The 8,966-nt window shown below is 45.0% G+C and overlaps 1 long non-coding RNA gene across 1 annotated transcript; it reads left to right on the forward strand.

Annotated features, from left to right (window-relative positions):
* Positions 1-14: 14 nt before the first annotated feature.
* LOC128893188 (uncharacterized) lies at positions 15-8,907 on the forward strand. Its single transcript, XR_008461267.1, has 2 exons — positions 15-5,070; positions 5,148-8,907. It is a non-coding gene; the product is annotated as an uncharacterized LOC128893188 (long non-coding RNA).
* Positions 8,908-8,966: the final 59 nt, after the last annotated feature.

Below are 8,966 nucleotides of genomic sequence, written 5' to 3' on the forward strand. Positions count from 1 at the left end.
CACACACACACACACACACACACACACACACACACACACACACACACGCACAGATCCATACACGTTACACTGGAAAGATGTCGGTACGCAGATTCGAATGTCTGCGTAGGGAATGGTACCGTACGACACACGAACGCTTACATACATTTACACTTGACACGCACACCCACACATACATACAATTAGGATATTGAAACTTGTGCGCGCGCTCTCGATAAAAGGAGAAAAAGAAAAAGAAAAACAATGAGAGGTGTACATACGAGGCAAACGCAGGAAGAAGGGATTTAACATGAGCACGCGCGCTTAACACGCGAGTTGAGACGAAGAAGGCACGCACGCGCGTACACGGACATATACTCGAGTGTACAAAACTTGTACAAAAGATATTTAAACAAACAAACAAACAAACAAACAAAAAAAAAAAAAAAACGATGCACGCCGCAGCCCGGCCGGGGTTGCTGCCGATTGGTAAAGGGAACAAGCCAAAGATACGTTAGTTTTCATTTTTATATTTAAACGAGAAAAACAAAATGATACGAGACGGGAGAGAAATACGAGAGAATTATTATAACGATTATTAATCATGAATGTGTGAACAAGGACGCTGAATACTATATTAGGCCGGTTCTTAGCTTTTTTCTATCGATGGTGTTCCGTCGCCGCGCTGGACCATGCCGCCGTGCTTGGTCCCTCGGCGCTTCGGAGTCGGGACAGTTGCGTTTAAGCTTGAATTTTTATCTTTTCTCTTCGCTAAATGCAGTGAAATTCCAATGGTGTTTAATTCTTTGCTCTCCACCTTTCGTAGAACGAGATGGCGCCCGGGGGACCCTTCGGAGAGCTTCCTCTGGCGGGAGGGAACGCGGATTCCCCTGTCGAGGAACATGGTCGCGCGTGCGCATCCGCGGAACACCGAGGAGTGACAATTGACCGCGCGCGGTAATTACGTAGTTCCGTAGAATTTTTGCATGCGAGGCTCGATTTCCAAATTTCACGGCAAAAAGAAAGAGGTTTTCTTTTCTGGAAGCGAGCCGCGGCTGGACGATGGCCTTCCAATGGCCGCGGTGCGTTTAACGCGCGTGTTACGCCGTCGCCCTCGACGAGCCTGTCGCGAAACGAACTCGTCGAGTCGCCGATGAACGCGCTCTTCTGTTGAAGGAACAAAGCAAATTATTATGTGGAATATAAATAACGATATATATATTACATATACGTAATATATGTATATATATATATTTATTATACGATTAAAGAAACCAGTGAAAAAAAAAAAATATATATAACGAAACAGTTAGAGGAGACAAATCGCGATGAAAAAGGTGCAAGCTCAATACGCCCAGCTTCGATCTGGTGGCGTTCTTCTTCATCCTCTACTTCATCTTCATCCTCCTCCGCTCTTCTTCTGCTACCACCCATCCGTGCTTCCTCTCGCGAGGGGGCGCGATCGACTCGTAGCTGAAGGACGTATGTTTGCTTCGACGACACTGAGCTAATCGGACATTTTTCGGTGTATTCGTTGCAGGGTAAATTCAGTGTCTTCTTAGTGATCGCGAGCTTAACTCTGGCTCGAGAGAGACGATCTTGGATTTTTCGATTATCGCATTGCTGTTGTAGCGCGGCGATAATGCGCGTCGTTTACGTTCAGGTTCGGTTCAGAGCGGAACTGAACGCCACGAAAAATACGCTAAGTAACGCGCCGAGACTTTCGTGGCGCTCGGTTCACGCCCGAAGACTGTTTTTAGGCGCTAGTTCGAGAAAAATGTAATTCGGCGACGTCACGCATGACTGTATTTCGCCAACGGTATTCCGCGTCGACCGCTTCCAATCCGTGTGCCAAAGATACGCGAAATTCTGATGGAAAATAAAGTATCGCGTTCGAATTAGTGTTCGCGAGCTTTCCGTGCTTCCTGTCGTACATCTCTCGAAGTTCCTCGTCCTGGACGATCCGTGTTGTCCTTTTTCTTGTCGAAATTTCTATGTTTTGTCGCGTCTCGTTATCTTCTTCGTTTCCTTTCTTATCTTCTAACATTAGCGAAAAGGCCACCTCGCGTTGTCGTTGCTTTTCATTTCTTTGTTTGTATTTGTTCGAATAGACGAAGCGTGCAATACGTCACGTTTGATTTATTTTTTTTTTTTTTTTTTTTTAAATCTCAATCTCGTAGCACTACTGTGATCGACGCTTCGTCTCGTTAAGTTCGCTCAAAATTATCGCAATCTTCTATGCGATTCGATTTCTGTAAATATATATACATATATATATATATATCGTTTCTCGTTGTACATATTTATTGATTCCTCTCGGATCCTTTCGTTCACTGTTCTCGGGAGATCGTCTCATTGTCGATCAGCGAACAATTTTTTAGAGATATTTATCGCGCGTCTGAGATCATCGTGCAACTTCAAATTATTGTCATGTTATTCTTTATTATTATTATTATTATTATTATTATTATTATTAATTTTTTTTTTCATTTTTGCTTCGTCGTTTGCGCGGATGAACTTTTAATCGAAACGAATAGCCGATGCCTGTTTCGCGAGTAAACAACAAATTAATCATGGTATATATTTATATACGTAGAAACGCTGCGTTTCTATTCCTATATATATACGTATATTATCTAGTGTGTTTTTTTTTTACGAATTTGTTAGATAACACTGAGCGAAATAGAGACAGAGATTCGTTTTTTCATATGCATATATATTATCCATATATATGTATATACATACGCTAAGTTAAGCATTAACTTATTTTTACTGTTATTATTTATAATAATTTTTAATGATTGCGACGATGAAAAATTGTATGCAATTGGCGTGTTTATTCGACGAAACATTTTGTCTCTTTTTTCACCTATCCAAGAGCCACGGCCAACCAAACAAAAAAAAAAATGATACAAAAGGAAAAAAGACTCAAAAAAAAAAACTACCACCAGTACACTGTCCGCCACCGTCATCCCCCTCCAGGATCTTCACGTTGTCCTCTTCGTCTTCGTCATCAACCATCGGCTCTTCGCCCTTTCGTCGTCCCGTTCTTCATTCGCAGATCCCCTTGTCCACCCCAACCATCCAACCTAACACGCTATTCTTCGTATATCGTCGAAATGAACGACGTATCGTGAAGTACACGCGAAAGAAAAGAAATAAAAAAAAACAGAAAAGAGAGAGAAAAAAATAAGTGGAACGTAGACGGTGCGACGGTCACCGAACGACAAACGACGGCATCGTTCTTCGAGCGAGAAAAAAAAAACAAACGGTTATCCAACATAATTATAGCATCTGTCTATGAAAATGAGAGAAAGAGAAAAAAAACAAAAAAGAGACACACACTCACACACGTAAGTTATATCGAAATAATTAGTGAGAGACGCTGTATGATTGTGTATATCAACAATAAATAATTGCTGTGATTAGAATCGATTATTAGTAAGTAGTTAAGGACAATTTTTAAGGCGCATCGCATGAGATAAAAGAATGGGGGGGGGGAAAAAGGAGAGAAATGGAGCACTTGGTGTTCGCGCATCGCGTGTGTGCGTCCGTGTGTATGTGTGTGTTTGCGCGCGTGTGCGATGAGAGACTGTGAAAGAAATGGAAAAAAAAAGGGGTGGAAACGAGAGACGAACAGAATAGGAGAGAGAGAGAGAAGAGACACATCGCGTGCCAGAGAAGAAAACTGCGAAGAGAGAGAAAAGAATGAATAATAGAAGCGAACGCGTTTCATAGGGGTGACTTAAGAGGCTTTACGTTTTCGTTTTCCCCCAAAATGGCGAATCAAGTACGTGCGCGCGTGCGTGTAATCCTCCTCGATCGTCGAGAGGCATTACGCGAGTCTGAATATAGCTATCCTTGCATTAGGACAGTGTAGATCCATGGGAGAACGCTTCCTTTAAGGAGGAATCAATCGGGAGGCGATTGCCGCGCGCGTTTACGTAGACAAACACAAACATACACACACACACACATACACCACCATAGTGCTCTCCTCGATCGAGTCACTCTGCCTTGGATCAGAAGTTTCGCTTAATTGATCTGGACCAGAATTTAATGTCCTTTTAACCCTTTGCGATACAGATTTTCTGATTTTAGCAGAGTTCTGTCGAGTCTCGCTCGACACAGAAATGCAAAAGGTTAATCTATCGCGCAACCCTTTCGGTACCGTGACCGCTTACAAACGCTCAGCGACCATCTGTGGGCGTCCATCCGGAACGGTAGCACCGAAAGGGTTAACGGCGAGTCGACAGAGGAGAGCGCACCGTCCACCCTCGAGAGTGGACGGATCGAGAACAACCCTGCGTTTCCAAAGTCCCCTGGTAACTTTGATTTTATTCCACGGCGGAGAACGGTGGTCGGTGCGAGCATTTTTCATTTCTTCTCGTCTGTTGTCGCGGGTGTCTATATCCATCGAGTGCATCGCCACTGTCCACCGAGCTTCGACCAAACCAAATCCAATCGAACCCAAGGCCCTCGATGGTTTCCCCCGTAATTCGTCCCCACCCCCCCTCGACCCGGTTATCGTTTCCATCCTCCTCCCAAACCACTGAATTTCCTCTCTCGTCGCGCGACCAGAAACCATCGTCGCGCCTGATATACTCCAGAAGCATATCCGGTGACACATATGACTAGGCTACGAATAATTAACCTCTCTTTTGCTCCGATAAGCAAGCTCATATTTATTCGGCGTGTATTGTCACTCTCAAATAGATGATTAATTGTATACTTCGTCGGGACATCTCTAACACGTAGATACCTTCGATCAGTCGAGTCTTGGTAGTGTCTAGTAGCCACTAAGGCGTCGTCTGTCAAGTGTAATTTTGGTATTAACGGTGAAGGGAGCCGCGTCAGAGGGTTCGGCTGACGAAAGGGGACGTCTCGCGGGTACGCGCCACGTGAACTTCGTGGTATTACTCGAATTACAATGTGGAAGAACAGTGTTTTGAAGAACAAGCGACGTGTGTGAGCGAAAGTGGGAGAGGAGACGTCAAGGGACGCTTGGAGCAACTTGGACTTCGGGAATATCAAGGTTCCTCCAGCTGTGCAATGTCATCCGGGAGTCGAAAAGGATCTCGACTCGTCCAGGTCTCTAACGAACCTACAACTTTGTAACTAGGCCGAGTTTTGAAAGAACTTAAGACTTTGTATACATCCTGTTGCAGTAAGGGACATTTGATCACCTGGACCTTTGCTTGATGGTACACACGGTACAAGTCCATCCACCTAAAAGGACCTCCGGAGCTCCATGTCGACTACATGCTCGTACCATGTCATCCAAGCTTGAAACAATCTGCAGGCTTGTGTGCTAATATACAATTGATGCGGATCTAAGATTTGAAGAGATCACCAAGTTTTCTGAAACTTTATTTGCTGATATAACATCGTTAATTGAATTTGAGAGGACCTGAAGCTTCGAGTACTGAGTACTAGAGTCTTATCCAAGATTCTTGAAGACCTCTTGAGTTGTTTCTTGAGTACATCAGACTTGAGTACGAAGCCCCTCGCCACCTTCTTCGTATACACAACATGTACGAGCAGCTCGATTCGAGAAAGAATGGTATCCGTGCGTCGAGCATTTTTGGCTTTCCCGTAGCCAACGAAACTGGGGGTTCCCTACAGGAAGTCCAACTAGAAAACGTCGATCTGATCGTTCCCACCCTCCCCCTTTCGTCTTGTCACTTGCCCTCGAACGAAATTTATTGAGAAACGAGGACGTTGCGCGCGTCAACGTCGATAGCAACGCGATCGTATCGTTGTGGCGTAGAGCAATCTGTTAGTGCAGGGGCCTTATCCTTACTGCGCGGGTCCTGGCGGGGATTCGTCGCGAAAGCAATCGCCAATTTCTAGACCACGATAGAGAACAAGACGATAAAGAAGAAACGTTGCCAATATGGGAATAAGAAGATTGGAACGAAGTAGCGATACGTACTGTTCAGAGCAATTGGGGATCGTGTATTATTTGTACAGAACCAAGAAGACATTGCAATCCTGAATTACAGTAATATATCATTCACAGAGCACGAAGATTTTCATTTCAAGATGTAATAATCCATATGTGAGTGGGAGCATTCCAGATCCAAAGAATCCGCCTCCATAGCAGAGAGTTGATCAGCCAACGTTCATGGACATGCTCGAATTAATCGAAGAAGCTGAAGATCCTCCACTTGTTTCGAACAGTACACGTAGGAATTAATCAGTATTAATATCAGCACCGGATCAGCTCGATTCACGTTTGAGGAGCATAGTCCAGCGAAGAAATCTAAAGTACACGAAGCGACCAGACGGTTCTAGTGTCCCAGAATGGCGGCCAAGTTGTCGATGGACGCATCCTCGAACGATGAAACCCCCGTTCGTGACGGATCGTCGTCAGGTGCCCAACCTTACCGTAACGCAAGGCAATCAGCTAAGAAATAACTTAGTTTTTATAGGATATTGAAACACGCGCTCTACTTTGGCGGGGCGCTGAATTAAGGGCAACACCTTTCTATCTCTCGTCTGAAGGGCGCGTGGAACAAAATGGTCGAGCGCGATCGAGCGTTTGGCCAAGATTCTCAATGGCATATTTTTCTGTAACGATTGAGAGCGAGAGAGAAAGAGAGAAATGGAAGAAATAACGTTGTATTTATAAAAAGAAAAAACAAAAAAACAAACAAACGATAATAATGCGAAGGACTAAAGAGAACTTCGAGTAAGCGAGACACGCAAGATGCTGGATGGCAGAGATGCATGGATGCGCGCGAGTTTTTCATTGTTTTCCTCTTTATGTGTGCCAAAAAAATACAAACGAAAAAATAACAAAAAAAAAAAAGAGAGTACGAGAAGAAAAATTTGAGGATCGTGGAGATTGTTCAGCGAGCGGCTCAACCTTGTGCCAAGCTTAGATAATACGCGGACTGAATAATAAACACGTGTGCCAAATCGTCGTTACACCTCCACCGCTGCAGCTGTTTCGAGTATAGGTAGGCTCTGTTCTGTCGTTTCTCCCTCGTTGCCGTGCCCTGCTTGCCAGCCTTCGGTCCACGCGCTTTGTTCACCTGTGGAACGATAACCGCAGGCTTGGTCCGAGCAGTGACGAGAAGCCGGCAAACGAGCGACGGAAGGAAACGTTGGCCAGCATCGTTCGCGAAATGTCCGCTTTCTGGGTCGAAGCAGAGACACACTCGACACCGTCGAATCCTCGTGGAGATGAGGGCGAGTCCAACAACTCCACGCAAATGGCTCGAAAAAAAAAACCCGTAACAGGGTCAAGCGGTCTCGCGGATTGCCAGAGGATCCTCGATTAGGTACCTCGAGTTTTCTCCGCTTTGTTGCCAAGTTTCCAAGCTCGTATCACCAGGAGAGTCGGACATATGTGCCAAATCGACGTCGCTCGCGAGTTCGAGCGTTAGGAGAGATAAATAAACGGAGAAGTGGAAGTTACGTTTGACCCGATGGCCGAAGTGTCAGAGGCGACTCTGTAAGTGGACGTTTCGGACGCACGACGCGTCGACGAAGTGGAATTTCGTTTTCTACGGCAGTTCAGATCCTACCCGAATTAGTGACGTGCCCTTGTCGGGCGCAAGAGACAGGGATTATGTAAAAATACGAAAGTCTGACCTTGCGAATATTGGGAACTCCAGTCATCCACTCGAAATGTCGTCTCGCGTTATCCAGCGACGATAACGGGGTAGCGCGCTTCCGTTTACGAGAACCGAGCTAAACGTATCTTCTCCCATCGATGCGAATCCCCGATACCCCCCCCCCCCCCTTCTGTCTTCCCTTTCGTTCTTCTCTTACGTCTTCTTCGGTAGCTGCACAACTGTTCGCGATCGACGCAGAAGCTGGGCGAATGCGTTTCGACGATCCGCGATAGGCTGGGAGAAAGATCAGGAATGGATAAGTTGTGATCGCAGGTGCTCGTCGTACGATGTTGCATATCAAGCTTTGTGAACGCTGTAATCAGACCGTGGGCAACTCATCTATTTACCTCGAGACGAAAGATGCAGGATATCAGCCTAGGAAACAGTGAAAGTAGCTGATAAAGAAGCGAAGTGCCAGGAAGAAAGGCAAACAAATTAGGATGGATGTAGAAAGAGAAACCAAGACTGCATTCAGAATGGCTGACACTTCTTGCAAGTTTAAAGTAAAAGTGTTTTAGGTGACGTTGAACAACCGACTGAGTCCGAGCCGACTACAAGCGTTCACTGGAGCGTCGCAAATGTCGCACAAGATCGGAAGAGTACGGCGATCACGGTAAATGTTGACAGAATTGTTCCGCGCGAGTATTTTATACGATTTACAAGTATTACTATAATTAACCTCCTCTTTGAATTGATCGTAGGCGACGGCTATTAGAGACTCGAGACCTTAAGACTTCCGTGAATAATTTCTGGACACTTAAATGTATCTTTCATTGATCTGGTCAAATTGTTGGAGGCTTCCGATAACGACATATCACATTCAGGTGTCCGTGGACACAACGTACCGCGCGGAGGATTCTTACAGTTTCGACTACAGTTTCGTGTAATATCAAGAGGAAACAATGAAAGAATAGTTTGGGTAGCGGCGCATTTAAAATTGAGTTACTCGTGACTTAGTATCGCGGATCGTTTCGCATCGCCATGTAATTTTCTTCGTTGGTCCTTTGCAGCGATCGGTTCGTCGTTGGAATCACCGTAGCTGCGCGCGGAGGACGAAGCACGTGACACGAGAGACCATGTTCCCCTTCCACGTTTTCCTTTGCACAATCTGCACCAAAAACCGATCCGATCACGGCTATATGTGTGTATACTTCGACCGTTCCTTCTCTTCTTCGTCATCGACACGTCTTTCCTTTTTATCTTCCTCGGCCGATAACGACTTATGTTGAAAAGCCTTTACGAAAACAGGGTCAAAAATACTTACGTGTAATACGAGTATTTTAAATTTTTATCGCGGTTAAAATGAGGTAAAAGAAAAAAAAAAAAAATGTGAAGAATAAATAGTAAATAGGCGAGAGAACA

Source organism: Hylaeus anthracinus, unplaced genomic scaffold, assembly GCF_026225885.1.
Source record: "Hylaeus anthracinus isolate JK02 unplaced genomic scaffold, UHH_iyHylAnth1.0_haploid 26170, whole genome shotgun sequence".
In the NCBI taxonomy this organism is placed as follows: domain Eukaryota; kingdom Metazoa; phylum Arthropoda; class Insecta; order Hymenoptera; family Colletidae; genus Hylaeus; species Hylaeus anthracinus.